At 46.2% G+C, this 17,500-nt stretch overlaps 1 protein-coding gene across 1 annotated transcript in view; it reads right to left on the minus strand.

Annotated features, from left to right (window-relative positions):
* Positions 1 to 17,500, minus strand: part of LOC115178565 (protein tweety homolog 3-like) — a 52,934-nt gene that overhangs the window by 22,691 nt on the left and 12,743 nt on the right. The gene's annotated exons all lie outside the window — the stretch shown is intronic.

Below are 17,500 nucleotides of genomic sequence, written 5' to 3' on the forward strand. Positions count from 1 at the left end.
CTCGTTCCAAGGCTGAAGCCAAAGAGAATATGAATGCATGTCCTACTGCTACAGTAGACCTATAGGCCCCGTTACTGCATCAACAACCACACTTTTATATAGCTTAATAACAATACAGATATTGGTCTCCTCTACGACATACAAGTGTCAAGTGTATCCGTACAGTAGTCTACTGTAGACTATCAAAACTAATCCACCTAAACTATAGTCTATCAAAACAAATACACCTAAACTATAGTCTACTGTAGACTATCAAAACTAACCCACCTAAACTATAGTCTACTATAGTCTATCAAAACTAATCCACCTACACTATCAAAACTAATCCCACACAATCTACGATAATTGATCATTTCAATGAGCATTTTTCTACGGCTGGCCATGCTTTCCACCTGGCTACTCCTACCCCGGCCAACAAGCCCCCCCCCCCCCCCCTTCACCCAAATCCAGACAGCTGATGTTCTGACAGAGCTAAAAAAAAAAATCTGGATCCATACAAATCAGCCGGGCTAGACAATCTGGACCCTCTCTTTCTAAAATTATCCGCTGAAATTGTTGCAACCCCTACTAGCCTGTTCAACCTCTCTTTCGTATCGTCTGAGATCCCCAAAGATTGGAAAGCTGGCGCGGTCATCCCCTTCTTCAAAGGGGGAGACACTCTAGACCCAAACTGTTATAGACCTATACCCATCCTGCCCTGCCTTTCGAAAATCTTCGAAAGTCAAGTTAACAAACAGATCACCGACCATTTCGAAACCCACCGTACCTTCTCCACTATGCAATCTGGTTTCCGAGCTGGTCATGGGTGCACCTCAGCCACGATCAAGGTCCTAAAAGATATCATAACCGTCATTGAGTAGTACTGAAACTATCGAGGTCACCTAGCCAGCTACACCTAGCCAGCTACACGGTCAAACAAAGTCAACAACGCAGCCACTGCTAGCTAGCCTACTCGACCAGCCAGCAGTACTGTATCATTTTCGTCATTTCAGTCAATAGATTTTCTGCAACGTAAGCTTAACTTTCTGAACATTCGAGACGTGTAGTCCACTTGTCATTCCAATCTCCTTTGCATTAGCGTAGCCTCTTCTGTAGCTTGTCAACTATGTGTCTGTCGATCCCGGTTCTCTCCACTCTGCACAGGCCATACAAACGCTTCACACCGCGTGGCCGCTGCCACTCTAACCTGGTGGTCCCAGCGCGCACGACCCACGTGGAGTTCCAGGTCTCCGGCAGCCTCTGGAACTGCCGGTCTGCGGCCAACAAGGCTGAGTTCATCTCAGCCTATGCTACCCTCCAGTCCCTAGACTTCCTGGCGCTGACGGAAACATGGATCACCACAGATAACACTGCTACTCCTACTGCTCTCTCCTCGTCTGGCCACGTGTTCTCGCATACCCCTAGAGCATCGAGCCAGCGGGGTGGTGGCACTGGAATCCTCATCTCTCCCAAGTGGACATTCTCTCTTTCTCCCCTGACCCATCTGTCTATCTCCTCATTTGAATTCCATGCTGTCACAGTTACCAGCCCTTTCAAGCTTAACATCCTCATCATTTATCGCCCTCCAGGTTCCCTTGGAGAGTTCATCAATGAGCTTGACGCCTTGATAAGTTCCTTCCCTGAGGATGGCTCACCTCTCACAGTTCTGGGTGACTTTAACCTCCCCACGTCTACCTTCGACTCATTCCTCTCTGCCTCCTTCTTTCCACTCCTCTCCTCTTTTGACCTCACCCTCTCACCTTCCCCCCCTACTCACAAGGCAGGCAATACGCTTGACCTCATCTTTACTAGATGCTGTTCTTCCACTAATCTCATTGCAACTCCTCTCCAAGTCTCCGACCACTACCTTGTATCCTTTTCCCTCTCGCTCTCATCAAAAACTTCTCACTCTGCCCCTACTCGGATGGTATTGCGCCGTCCCAACCTTCGCTCTCTCTCTCCTGCTACTCTCTCCTCTTCCATCCTATCATCTCTTCCCTCTGCTCAAACCTTCTCCAACCTATCTCCTGATTTTGCCTCCTCAACCCTCCTCTCCTCCCTCTCTGCATCCTTTGATTTTCTCTGTCCCCTATCCTCCAGGCCGGCTCGGTCCTCCCCTCCTGCTCCGTGGCTCGACGACTCACTGCGAGCTCACAGAACAGGGCTCCGGGCAGCCGAGCGGAAATGGAGGAAAACTCGCCTCCCTGCGGACCTCGCATCCTTTCACTCCCTCCTCTCTACATTTTCCTCTTCTGTCTCTGCTGCTAAAGCCACTTTCTACCACTCTAAATTCCAAGCATCTGCCTCTAACCCTAGGAAGCTTTTTGCTACCTTCTCCTCCCTCCTGAATCCTCCTCCCCCTCCCCCCCCCCCTCCTCCCTCACTGCGGATGACTTCGTCAACCATTTTGAAAAGAAGGTTGACGACATCCGATCCTCGTTTGCTAAGTCAAGCGACACCGCTGGTCCTGCTCACACTGCCCTACCCTGTGCTTTGACCTCTTTCTCCCCTCTCTCTCCAGATGAAATCTCGCGTCTTGTGACGGCCGGCCGCCCAACAACCTGCCCACTTGACCCTATCCCCTCCTCTCTTCTCCAGACCATTTCCGGAGACCTTCTCCCCTACCTCACCTCGCTCATCAACTCATCCTTGACCGCTGGCTACGTCCCTTCCGTCTTCAAGAGAGCGAGAGTTGCACCCCTTCTGAAAAAACCTACACTCGATCCCTCCGATGTCAACAACTACAGACCAGTATCCCTTCTTTCTTTTCTCTCCAAAACTCTTGAACGTGCCGTCCTTGGCCAGCTCTCCTGCTATCTCTCTCAGAACGACCTTCTTGATCCTAATCAGTCAGGTTTCAAGACTGGGCATTCAACTGAGACTGCTCTTCTCTGTGTCACGGAGGCTCTCCGCACTGCTAAAGCTAACTCTCTCTCCTCTGCTCTCATCCTTCTAGACCTATCTGCTGCCTTTGATACTGTGAACCATCAGATCCTCCTCTCCACCCTCTCCGAGCTGGGCATCTCCGGCGCGGCCCACGCTTGGATTGCGTCCTACCTGACAGGTCGCTCCTACCAGGTGGCGTGGCGAGAAGCTGTCTCCGCACCACGTGCTCTCACCACTGGTGTCCCCCAGGGCTCTGTTCTAGGCCCTCTCCTATTCTCGCTATACACCAAGTCACTTGGCTCTGTCATATCCTCACACGGTCTCTCCTATCATTGCTATGCAGACGACACACAATTAATCTTCTCCTTTCCCCCTTCTGACAACCAGGTGGCGAATCGCATCTCTGCATGTCTGGCAGACATATCAGTGTGGATGACGGATCACCACCTCAAGCTGAACCTCGGCAAGACGGAGCTGCTCTTCCTCCCGGGGAAGGACTGCCCGTTCCATGATCTCGCCATCACGGTTGACAACTCCCTTGTGTCCTCCTCCCAGAGTGCTAAGAACCTTGGCGTGATCCTGGACAACACCCTGTCGTTCTCCACTAACATCAAGGCGGTGACCCGATCCTGTAGGTTCATGCTCTACAACATTCGCAGAGTACGACCCTGCCTCACACAGGAAGCGGCGCAGGTCCTAATCCAGGCACTTGTCATCTCCCGTCTGGATTACTGCAACTCGCTGTTGGCTGGGCTCCCTGCCTGTGCCATCAAACCCCTACAACTCATCCAGAACGCCGCAGCCCGTCTGGTGTTCAACCTTCCCAAGTTCTCTCACGTCACCCCGCTCCTCCGCTCTCTCCACTGGCTTCCAGTTGAAGCTCGCATCCGCTACAAGACCATGGTGCTTGCCTACGGAGCTGTGAGGGGAACGGCACCTCCGTACCTTCAGGCTCTGATCAGGCCCTACACCCAAACAAGGGCACTGCGTTCATCCACCTCTGGCCTGCTCGCCTCCCTACCTCTGAGGAAGCACAGTTCCCGCTCAGCCCAGTCAAAACTGTTCGCCGCTCTGGCACCCCAATGGTGGAACAATCTCCCTCACGATGCCAGGACAGCGGAGTCAATCACCACCTTCCGGAGACACCTGAAACCCCACCTCTTTAAGGAATACCTGGGATAGGATAAAGTAATCCTTCTAACCCCCCCCCCCTTTAAAGGATTTAGATGCACTATTGTAAAGTGTTTGTTCTACTGGATATTATAGGTGAATGCACCAATTTGTAAGTCGCTCTGGATAAGAGCGTCTGCTAAATGACTTAAATGTAATTGATAATTGACAGTACTGTGCAGCCGTCTTCATCGACCTGGCCAAGGCTTTTGACCCTGTCAATCACCGCACTCTTAACAGCAGAGTCAATTGTCATGGCTTCTCAAATGACTGCCTCGCCTGGTTCACCACCTACTTCTCAGATAGAGTTCCGTGTGTCAAATCGGAGGGCCTGTTGTCCGGACCTCTGGCAGTCTCTATCGGGGTGCCACAGGGTTCAATTCTCGGGCCGACTCTTTTCTCTGTATATATCAATGATGTCGCTCTTGCTGCTGGTGATTCTCTGAACTACCTTTACGCAGACAACATCATTCTGTATACATCTGGCCCTTCTTTGGACACTGTGATAAAAAACCTCCAAACAAGCATCAATGCCATACAACACTCCTTCCGAGGCCTCCAACTGCTTTTAAATGCAAGTAAAACTAAGTGCATGCTTTTCAACCAATTGCTGCCCACACCCTGCCGCCCAACTAGCATCACTACTCTGGACGGTTCTGACTTAGAATATGTGGACAACTACAAATACCTAGGTGTCTGGTTAGACTGTAAACTCTCCTTCCAGACTCACATTAAGCATCTTCAATCCAAAATTAAATCTAGTATCAATCGGCTTCCTATTTCGCAACAAAGCATCCTTCACTCATGCTGCCAAACATACCCTCGTAAAACTGACTATCCTACCGATCCTTGACTTCGGCGATGTCATTGACAAAATAGCCTTCAACACTCTACTCAGCAAATTGGAGGCAGTCTATCACAGAGCCATCCGTTTTGTTACTAAAGCCCCATTTACTACCCACCACTGTGACCTGTACGCTCTCGTTGGCTGGCCCTCACTACATATTTGTCGCCAAACCCACTGGATCCAGGTCATCTATAAGTCTATGCTAGGTAATGCCCCGCCTTATCTCTGCTCACTGGTCACCATAGCAACACCCACCCATAGCACGTGCTCCAGCAGGTATATCTCATTGGTCATCCCCAAAGCCAACACTTCCTTTGGCCACCTTTCCTTCCAGTTCTCTGCTGCCAATGACTGGAACGAATTGCAAAAATCACAGAAGCTGGAGTCTTATATCTCCCTCTCTAACTTCAAGCATCAGCTGTCAGAGCAGCTTACCGATCACTGTACATGTACACAGCCAATATGTAAATGGTACACCCAACTACCTCACCCCCATATTATTACTTGCTAAATTGTATTATTATTCATGCTAAATTGTAATTATTTCGCCTCTATGGCCTACCTCCCTACTCTTCAACATTTGCACACACTGTACATAGATTTTTTTATTGTGTTATAGACTGTATGTTTGTTTATGTGTAACTCTGTGTTGTTTGATAATATCGCACTGCTTTGCTTTATCTTGGCCAGGTCGCAGTTGTAAATGAGAACTTGTTCTCAACTGGCCTATCTGGTTAAATAAAGGTGAAATAAAAATAAAATAAAAATATAACATAATATCAGATGTAAAGATGACATTGAGACTAGTGAGGTAGAAAAACACAGCTCATGATTTTTTACATCTATATTATATATATATATCTATATACAGTTGAAGTCGGAGGTTTACATACACTTAGGTTGGAGTCACTAAAACTTGTTTTACATCCACTCCACAAATTTCTTGTTAACAAACTATAGTTTTGGTAAGCCGGTTAGGACATCTACTTTGGCATGACACAAATCATTTTTCCAACAATTGTTTACAGACAGATTAATTCACTTATAATTCACTGTATCATAATTCCAGTGGGTCAGAAGTTTACATACACTAAGTTGACTGTGCCTTTAAACAGCTTGGAAAATTCCAGAAAAGTATGTAATGACTTTAGAAGCTTCTAATAGGCTAGTTGGCATCATTTGAGTCATTTGTAGGTGTACCTGTGGATGTATTTCAAGGCCTACCTTCAAACTCAGTGCCTCTCTACTTGACATCATGGGAAAATCAAAAGAAATCAGCCAAGACCTCAGAAAATAAATTGTAGACCTCCACAAGTCTGGTTCATCCTTGGGAGCAATTTCCGAACGCCTGAAGGTACCACGTTCATCTGTACAAACAATAGTACGTAAGTATAAACACCCTGGGACCACGCAGCCGTCATACCACTCAGGAAGGAGACGCGTTCTGTCTCCTAGAGATGAATGGACTTTGATGCGAAAAGTGCAAATCAATCTCAGAACAACAGCAAAGGACCTTGTGGAGATGCTGGAGGAAACATGTACAAAAGTATCTATATCCACAGTAAAACGAGTCCTCTATCAACATAACCTGAAAGGCTGCTCATCAAGGAAGAAGCCACTGCTCCAAAACCGCCATAAAAAAAGCCAGACTACGGTTTGCAACTGCACATGGGGACAAAGATTGTACTTTTTGGAGAAATGTCCTCTGGTCTGATGAAACAAAATAGATCTGCTTGGCCATAATGACCATTGTTATGTTTGGAGGAAAAAGGGGGAGGCTTGCAAGCCGAAGAACACCATCCCAACCGTGAGGCACGGGTTGGCAGCATCATGTTGTGGTGGTGCTTTGCTGCAGGAGGGACTGCTGCACTTCACAAAATGATGGCATCATGAGGCAGGAAAATTATGTTGATATATAGAAGCAACATCTCAAGACATCAGTCAGGAAGTTAAAGCTTGGTCGCAAATGGGTCTTCCAAATGAAGCTGAAGCTGGAGACTCATATCTCCCTCACTAGCTTTAAGCACCAGCTGTCAGAGCAGCTCACAGATCACTGCACCTGTACATAGCCCATCTGTAAACAGCCCATCTATCTACCTACCTCATCCCCATACTGTATTTATTTATTTATCTTGCTCCTTTGCACCCCAGTATCTCTACTTGCACATTCATCTTCTGCACATCTACCATTCTAGTGTTTAATTGCTATATTGTAATTACTTCGCCACCATGGCCTATTTATTGCCTTAACTTACCTCCTTTCCACTCACTGTATATAGACTTTTTGTTTTCTTTTGTTGTACTGTATTATTGACCGTATGTTTTGTTTATTCCATGTGTAACTCTGTGTTGTTGTATGTGTCGAATTGCTATGCTTTATCTTGGCCAGGTCGCAGCTGCAAATGAGAACTTGTTCTCAACTAGCCTACCTGGTTAAATAAAGGTGAAATAAAAATAAATAAACAAATAAATAAAATAAAAAAATGGACAATGACCCCAAGCATACGTCCAAAGTTGTGACAAAATGGCTTAAGGACAACAAAGTCAAGGTATTGTAGTGGCCATCACAAAGCCCTGACCTCAATCCTATAGAACATTTGTGGGCAGAACTGAAAAAGCGTGTGCGAGCAAGGAGGCCTACAAGCCTGACTCAGTTACACCAGCTCTGTCAGGAGGAATGGGCCAAAATTCACCCAACTTATTGTGGGAAGCTTGTGGAAGGCTACCTGAAACGTTTGACCCAAGTTAAACAATTTAAAGGCAATGCTACCAAATACTAATTGAGTGTATGTAAACTTCTGACCCTCTGGGAATGTGATGAAAGAAATAAAAACTGAATTAAATCATTCTCTCAACTATTATTCTGACATTTCACAATCTTAAAATAAAGTGTTGATCCTAACTGACCAAAGACAGGGAATTTTTACTCGGATTAAATGTCAGGGATTGTGAAAAACTGAGTTTAAATGTATTTGGCTAAGGTGTATGAAAACTTCCGACTTCAACTGTATATATATATATATAAATATATAATAGAGGAAATCTGAAGGTTTCTAGTGAACCTAAGGTTATGAATCAACTGTCAAAATGTAGTTTAATCATGGCCGGGGGTGATGTATCGGTTAGGGCCGCTGCCGTCTGCGCACACATATAGGCACTGTGTCGGCGTGGGTTCCATTCCGAACCCTCTCTTCTGGAACAAATAACTGATTGACTTGATGTAGTTGAACATGTAAAATATGGACAGTCCAGGGATATTTTACCCCTGATCTTTATTTTTTATTTTTTAATGACCATACCAGACTTTTATTATGAAAGAATAGGCTACATTCTGTAGGCTACCTGTTAGCCTAGCCATTGATACACAGCATCGTAAAAATAGAGGTGAGGGGGGGGCAATTTTTAGGGGCCTTCCTCTGAAAAATTGCCAAAAACTCCAGCCACCCGAGTCATAGACTGTTCTCTCTGCTACCGCACGGCAAGCGGGACCGGAGCTAACAACACACACTCACTCCTGCTTTGGGGTAACGGGAGCAGAAGTTCGGGGAGCAGTGTGTGTCAGATCCAACACACAGATCACACACACTCTGAACACTTTGATGTCAACAGAGATGCTTGTTCTAGGTCCCAAGAAACAAAGAGATCTTCTGTTGAATCTGACAATTAATCTTGATGGTTGTACAGTCGTTCCAAATAAAACTGTGAAGGACCTCGGCGTTACTCTGGACCCTGATCTCTCTTTTGACGAACATATCAAGACTGTTTCAAAGACAGCTTTTTTGCATCTACGTAACATTGCTAAAATCAGAAACTTGCTGTCCAAAAATGATGCAGAAAAATTCATCCATGCTTTTGACACTTCTAGACTATACTGCTGCAATGCTCTACTTTCCGGCTACCCGGATAAAGCACTAAATAAACTTCAGTGCTAAACACGGCTGCTAGAATCTTGACTAGAACCAAAAGATTTGATCATATTACTCCAGTGCTAGCCTCCCTACACTGGCTTCCTGTTAAGGCAAGGGCTGATTTCAAGGTTTTACTGCTAACCTACAAAGCATTACATGGGCTTGCTCCTGCCTATCTTTCCGATTTGGTCCTGCCGTACATACCTACACGTACGCTACGGTCACAAGACACAGGCCTCCTAACTATCCCTAGAATTTCTAAGCAAACAGCTGGAGGCAGGGCTTTCTCCTATAGAGTTCCATTTTTATGGAATGGTCTGCCTACCCATGTGAGAGGTGCAGACTCGGTCTCAAACTTTAAGTCTTTATTGAAGACTCTTCTCTTCAGTAGGTCCTATGATTGAGTGTAGTCTGGCCCAGGAGTGTGAAGGTGAACGGAAAGGCTGGAGCAACAAACCGCCCTTGCTGTCTCTGCCTAGCCGGTTCCCCTCTCTCCACTGGGATTCTCTGCCTCTAACCCTATTACAGGGGCTGAGTCACTGGCTTACTGGTGCTCTTCCATGCCGTCCCTAGGAGGGGTGCGTCACTTGAGTGGGTTGAGTCACTGACGTGATCTTCCTGTCTGGGTTGGCGCCCCCCTTGGGTTGTGCCGTGGCAGAGATCTTTGTGGGCTATACTCGGCCTTATCTCAGGATGGTAAGTTGGTGGTTGAAGTTATCCCTCCAGTGGTGTGGGGGCTGTGCTTTGGCAAAGTGGGTGGGGTTATATCCTGACTGTTTGGCCCTGTCCGGGGGTATCGTCGGACGGGGCCAAAGTGTCTCCCGACCCCTCCTGTCTCAGCCTCCAGTATTTATGCTGCAGTAGTTTATGATGCAGTAGTTTATGTGTCGGGGGGCTAGGGTCAGTCTGTTATATCCCGGAGTATTTCTCCTGTCTTATCCTGTGTCCTGTGTGAGTTTAAGTATGCTCTCTCTAATTCTCTCTTTCTTTCTTTCTCTCTCTCGGAGGACCTGAGCCCTAGGACCATGCCTCAGGACTACCTGGCCTGATGACTCCTTGCTGTCCCCAGTCCACCTGGCCGTGCTGCTGCTCCAGTTTCAACTGTTCTGCCTGTGGCTATGGAACCCTGACCTGTTCATCACACGTGCTACCTGTCCCAGACCTGCTGTTTTCAACTCTCTAGAAACAGCAGGAGCGGTAGAGATACTCTGAATGAGCAGCTATAAAAAGCCAACTGACATTGACTCCTGAGGTGCTGACCTGTTGCACCCTCGACAACCACTGTGATTATTATTATTTGACCCTGCTGGTTATCTATGAACATTTGAACATCTTGGCCATATTCTGTTATAATCTCCACCCGGCACAGCCAGAAGAGGACTGGCCACCCCTCATAGCCTGGTGGCCTTTCTAGGGAGTTTTTCCTAGCCACCGTGCTTCTACACCTGCATTGCTTGCTGTTTAGGGTTTTAGGCTGGGTTTCTGTACAGCACTTTGTGACATCAGGCTTTATAAAAAAAATTGATTGGATTTTGATTTGATGTCTGACAGAGAGAGAGATAGACAGAGAATGAGGGACAGAATGAGAGAGAGAGAAAGAGAGCGAGAAAGAGAGAGAGAGGTGTTTGTCTGACTCAAAAAAGAGAGAAAGAGAGAACCAGATGAGGGAGAGCAGGAAGGGGGAATGATGCATGTCTGGTAGAAGATGAAAGGGAAGGAAAGAGAGAAAGAAAGAGGGGGGGCTGCCAAAGATTTGAACTGTGAGTAGGTTGTTGACGAAGCATGTGACATAAAATTATATTTGGTTTATGGTCTTCATCTGTGACATGATATAACACACAGCTGGATATGTCTGCTCTGAAAGCTTGAAGAAAGTTTCCCTTCCTCCAGGATACACATGGAAAAGCATTCTGCTCCAGAACATGCCAGGACAATGTCTGTAGGTTCCGGAATAGTGGACAGGAATTCTGCCGCTGCTGATACAATCTAAAACAAGTTCCAAAGGAATTGCGCTACGGGTGAAGAGATACCATCTTCACACAACAGCCCCAGGTGGCTGAGCTTTGGGATTATCAGGTAGAACAGAAAAGCAGCAGTACTTCGGACTCCCACGGGTAAGATTTGAATACCCCTGCTTTACACTGTGTACAGCTAGTGACTAGCGTAGCTACAATGACCCCAGTAGGTCACTACACCAGGCCATTCCCTGGACATAACGACATATCCAACTAAACAGTGTCACCATCTCAACAAAACGTATAGAAATGGGACACTTCTGCTCTTTGAATGTTACCTCAACAGAAAGCATCCTTATGGAATGTGAAACAAGACGATTCTCTACTTCCATCGTGACTGTGCCCAGAGCCTAGTTCAATGATATCCAGTAGATGGAGAGAGATAGAACCAGAGACTCTCCCATGGTACTTATCCGAAGAGTAGGGTCCTGGCTAAATGGTGTCTGGCCCTCATACCATCATGGCCACCTCATCATCCCCAACTTCCAATTGGCTCATTCTCTCTCCTCTTCCCCGGGTGGTTGCTGTAAATGAAAATGTATTCTCAGTCAACTTACCTGGTCAAATAAGGGTCAATAAATAAAATGTCGACTTTGGGCACGTAAAAAAAACGATCCAACTCCGCCTCTTCCTCACTTTTCAAACAGAAATAGGGTGTGCCTTCGGTGCTTCATCAATGTGTCATTCTGGTCATAACTAGCCACTGTAACTAACCAGTAACTCCTCCATGAGCGTTGCGACAGACATGGCTAGTTTGTTAGCTAAACTAGCCACTGTAGCTAACCACTGTAGCTAACCAGTAGCTCCTCCATGAGCGTTGCGACAGACATAGCTAGTTTGTTAGCTAGGCTAGCTACTGTAGCTAACCAGTAGCTCCTCCATGAGTGCCACGACAGACATAGCTAGTTTGATAGCTAGGCTAACCACTGTAACTAACCAGTAGCTCCTCCATGAGCGCCGCAACAGACATGGCTAGTTTGTTAGCTAGGCTAGCTACTGTAGCTAACCAGTAGCTCCTCCAGTATGTGTTGACGCCATTTCACAGGATCTCATTTTGGTCTGAAGCTGTAGAAAACGGTAAAAAACAGCACTTTAGTAGCCAAATATCTTCTTCATCCGTCTATCTTGTGTTTGTAAAGCATTACATGACCTGGTATGATGGTGCATTGATCAGTTATACAGTTTAAAGCCCTAATTTTTGTGTTTTTTGCCCAAAGTCGACATTTAATAAATATTACCATGGGAACAGAGGAGACAGTACTACCCTACAGAACAGACAGTCACTGATATGACACCAGAGTGCGCCAGAAGAGAAGAGAAATGTACTTATTATTGTTAAATGGACCACAAGGATTGATTCCAAACCACAGCCCAGGTCCCTTTCCCCTGGCTACACTGTAGCAGTGTATCGTGTCCATTCCATCCTGTTAGGTCAATACAGGGTTCAATTCCAAACCCCAGCATAATATAATAATATACAGCGCCTTCGGAAAGTATTCAGACCCCTTGACTTTTCCCACATTTTGTTACGTTACAGCCGTATTCTAAAATGGATTAAGAAAAATGAAATATAAATATATATATATATATATATTCTCAGCAATATACACACAATGCCCCATAATGACAAAGCAAAAACAGGTTTTTAGAAATGTTTGCAAATTTATAAAAAATTAAAAACAGAAATATGTTATTTTTTACATAAGTCTTCAGACCCTTTGCTATGAGACTCGAAATTGAGCTCTGGTGCATCCTGTTTCCATTGATCATCCTTGAGATGTTTCTACAACTTCATTGTGGTAATTCAATTGATTAGACATGATTTGGAAATGCACACACCTGTCTATATAAGGTCCCAGAGTTGACAGTGCATGTCAGAGCAAAAACCAAGTCATGAGGTCAAAGGAACTGTCAGTAAAGCTACAAGACAAGATTGTGTCGAGGCACAGATCTGGAGAAGGGTACCAAAATATTTCTGCAGCATTGAAGGTCCCCAAGAACACAGTGGCCTCCATCATTCTTAAATAGAAGAAGTTTGGAGCCACTAAGACTCTTCCTAGAGCTGGCCGCCGGGCCAAACTGAGCAATCGGGGGAGAAGGGCCTTGGTCAGGGAGGTGACCAAGAACCTGATGGTCACTCTGACAGAGCTCCGGAGTTCCTCTGTGGAGATGGGAGAATCTTCCAGAAGTACAACCATCTCTGCAGTACTCCACCAATCTGGCCTTTATGGTAGAGTGGCCAGACGGAAGCCACTCCTCAGTAAAAGACACATGACACAGTCAAGGGGTCTGAATACTTTCTGAATGCACTGTATGCCTTCCAGCAGACAATTTTATCCAAAGCGACTTAGAGAGTCATGCTTACATACAGAATCACAACATGCATTGATTCCACATATTAATAGAATCCTTTCGGGTGACTGAGGGTAGAGTGAAGGGAGAGAGAAGGGGATTTGGGACTGAGCCTAGGTTTGAGAGAGTGGCTATTGGAGGGGGGCTGGTAGGGGTGACAGTGGGAGAGAGAAGGGGATTTGGGACTGAGCCTAGGTGTGTTTATATTCTATAAAATGTATTTCTATTGGAATATGGGAAACCCTTACTATTTTATTACAGAGATAGAAAGAGAGAGAGAGAGACACAGAGACAGACAGAGAGGGAGAGAGACAGAGAGAGAGAAAGAGAGAGAGAGAGAGAGAGAGAGAGAGAGAAAGAGAGAGACAGAGAGACAGAGAGACAGAGAGAGAGAGAGAGACCCACCCACAAAGAGCTAGAGGGTGTGACATAGGTAAGTGCATCACCTCATGGTAGCACAGTTCTGGGACCAGTTTTAAGGTCTTGGTGAATGGTATCTGGGCACCCTCTGCGGGTTTCGGCGACAACCGGATGCATCCGGTTTCCAGAGGAACTGGAAAGACGGCCTGTGACTTCCTCTTTTGGACACTTCATCTGAACTCCTCCTCCTCCTCCACATTTCCTGGATCGGTTCAGCAGTGCAGAAGAGAACCTCCACCGACATTTTGTTTACCTCGTCAGGACCAGAAAGAGAAACGCTGCTCAGTATCAGCTGTGATGTCTGATACCGTATAACTGGATTTAAAACTGTCGTCCAAACTCACTGAGAGGATTACACAGAGATCAATTAGCTACTGCTCTCTCTCTGTGTGTGTGTGTGTGTGTGTGTGTGTGTGTGTGTGTGTGTGTGTGTGTGTGTGTGTGTGTGTGTGTGTGTGTGTGTGTGTGGTATATCAATTAGTGGTTTAAAGGAGGCGAGGTACGATGGGGGAGGGGAGAGATAGACACCAAAGAACACAGATCTTCTTTCCGCCTGGCAGAGTGTGTGTGTGTGTGTGTGTGTGTGTGTGTGTGTGTGTGTGTGTGTGTGTGTGTGTGTGTGTGTGTGTGTGTGTGTGTGTGTGTGTGTGTGTGTGTGTGTGTGTGTGCGCGTGTGCGTGTGCGTCTGTGTGTGTGTGTCTGTGTGTGCCACGACAGGATAGATCAGATCTACTCCACTGATCTGACCCTGTTGTACAGAGAGAGGTCAGGACAGACAACCTACCATCTCTCTAATGACAGTGGATTCCCAAGTTAAACCATGGCACCACCTCACTGTGGTTCTGGCTCTGTGTCTCTGTGTCTCTCTCTGTCTCTGCCTAATGCCAGTCATAGAGGTATGTAGAGGGAGGGATCACTGTGGTTCTGGCTCTGTGTCTCTGTGTCTCTGTGTCTCTCTCTGTCTCTGCCTAATGCCAGTCATAGAGGTATGTAGAGGGAGGGATCACTGTGGTTCTGTCTCTGCCTAATGCCAGTCATAGAGGTATGTAGAGGGAGGGATCACTGTGGTTCTGTCTCTGCCTAATGCCAGTCATAGAGGTATGTAGAGGGAGGGATCACTGTGGTTCTGGCTCTGCCTAATGCCAGAGTCATAGAGGTATGTAGAGGGAGGGATCACTGTGCTTCTGTCTCTGCCTAATGCCAGTCATAGAGGTATGTAGAGGGAGAGATCCCTGTGGTTCTGTCTCTGCCTAATGCCAGAGTCATAGAGGTATGTAGAGGGAGGGATCACTGTGGTTCTGTCTCTGCCTAATGCCAGAGTCATAGAGGTATGTAGAGGGAGGGATCCCTGTGGTTCTGTCTCTGCCTAATGCCAGTCATAGAGGTATGTAGAGGGAGGGATCACTGTGGTTCTGGCTCTGCCTAATGCCAGTCATAGAGGTATGTAGAGGGAGGGATCACTGTGGTTCTGTCTCTGCCTAATGCCAGTCATAGAGGTATGTAGAGGGAGAGATCACTGTGGTTCTGTCTCTGCCTAATGCCAGAGTCATAGAGGTATGTAGAGGGAGGGATCACTGTGGTTCTGTATCTGCCTAATGCCAGAGTCATAGAGGTATGTAGAGGGAGGGATCACTGTGGTTCTGTCTCTGCCTAATGCCAGTCATAGAGGTATGTAGAGGGAGGGATCACTATGGTTCTGGCTCTGCCTAATGCCAGAGTCATAGAGGTATGTAGAGGGAGGGATCACTGTGCTTCTGTCTCTGCCTAATGCCAGTCATAGAGGTATGTAGAGGGAGGGATCACTGTGGTTCTGTCTCTGCCTAATGCCAGAGTCATAGAGGTATGTAGAGGGAGGGATCACTGTGGTTCTGTATCTGCCTAATGCCTTTTGACCAGTGTTTCTTGATACTAGTCCTGGGGATCCAAAAGGTACATTATTATTTGTGCCATATCACTACACGTATGATTCCACTAATCAAAGGTTTATTGATGAGTTGATTAGTGGAATCAGGTGTTCAGTGCTTGGGAAAACACTAACATGTGCAGATTGTGCCCCCCTCAGGACCAGTCTGTCTTTCCCATCATGCACACGGGCATATAGCTGTAGTCATGTCTCCTCTGTAATGCTCAACAGCTGTTCTACTGCTGTTCTTTTAGCTGACTCTGTGTTTCCACACACACACACACACACACACACACACACACACACACACACCACACACACACACACACACACACACACACACACACACACACAAACACACACACACACACACACACCACACACACACACACACACACACACACACGTTTCCACTGCCTTAAAGAACCTTGGGATTACAGCTCTTCAAGAGCATTCCGGTATTCCCACAGAATTCCAACAGTCAGCGTTCCGGACCCAGCCGTTGTGGATGAGGAAACCAGCGCTGTGGATACAGAGTAGTTCAACTACACATGTACACATGTGTGTTGTGTGTCCCTGTTTTTAAGCTTCTCTCTTCGACTGCATACTAATCATCTGATGGTCAATCACATCACAGAGAAACACAGAGGGCTCAGTGTGTGTGTGTGTGTGTGTGTGTGTGTGTGTGTGTGTGTGTGTGTGTGTGTGTGTGTGTGTGTGTGTGTGTGTGTGTGTGTGTGTGTGTGTGTGTGTGTGTGTCAGCTGGAGAGAGAAGCATGAAAGCCTCTCAGACTAAATAGACTGAGCCATCTAAAGCTGAGCGAAAGAGAGCGAGCGAGAGAGAGAACCGTCTTTCACTACAGACAACACCCCTCCCTTCTTCCCTCTCTCAGTTCCCTCCTTCCCTCCATCTCTGTTCACCATCTCCCTCTCTGAGCGTCTACCCCCCCCCAGGGCTAACAGTGACCTCATAGTGAATAGCCCCCTACACATACATACAGATGTAGGGCCCTATAAAATCAGTCTAATCTTTTTGCCCGATTCCGTTTAGTTTTTCCACGTTTCTGTTTTTCCACGTTTTCACTCTCAAAATCACACATTTTATATAGAAAAAGAACCAACCCAGATGTTGTAAGTCCACAACACAGCTTAAACCACATCAGGAAACCCAGGGGTCACGTTAGAGGTCATACATCTGTATAGTTTTATACTGAAAGTCAACCGTGTTTTCTTTGCTTCACAGAAAATACATGAGTAAAATAGCTTCATCTTCATCAGATGACAACAGCAGTGCAACGCTATCTGGCTGGCAGCCACACAAGTAAATGAGCTTAAAATGTAAAAAGGCAAGGTATTTTCTAGAAGAAACAAAAACGATGAACGGCCATCATATTTGTAATGTTTATTATAGAAGGAATGTAGCCAGCTACATTTCCTAATCATTTTCTTGAAGTCGATCTTGCATTTTACCAGAGACAAGTAGACTACAGTAACACTGAGAAAAGTAGACTACAATAACACTGAGAAAAGTACCAGAGACAAGGAGCTACACATCAGTCAGAGCCATGTCTGCTGATAGAACACCAGAGAGGAGACAAGTGCAACTCAAAGCACAAACTGTGTCTGATGCTGAGCAGAAATTACAACAAGAAGCATGTTAGATCTGCATTTAGAAAACTCTCCAATATTTTTTGCATTTTCCATTTTTCTACGTGACCCCTGAGACTACTTCTGAGGTCTGCACCAGCCAGAGACGTTGTTTGGTTAGCGAAGTTTCCGTAGCGCTCATGTGATTGCAGAGTTATCTAAACAAAATGACCACTGGATTGAGGTAAATAATCCTGATATCATTCCGCCAGGTAGGCAGAGGCTACTTTGTAGTTAACATTTAATACAGAAGGTTTCTGGAAAAGCCTTTCCATCTCTACCAGAACACGGTTGTCATTAGCATCATCGCTAACGGCGACACAAATTGGTAGAAAAAAAAGCACCCAGACAGACTTGCCGTTGCCTCTTCAGA

Source organism: Salmo trutta, chromosome 38, assembly GCF_901001165.1.
Source record: "Salmo trutta chromosome 38, fSalTru1.1, whole genome shotgun sequence".
NCBI lineage: Eukaryota > Metazoa > Chordata > Actinopteri > Salmoniformes > Salmonidae > Salmo > Salmo trutta.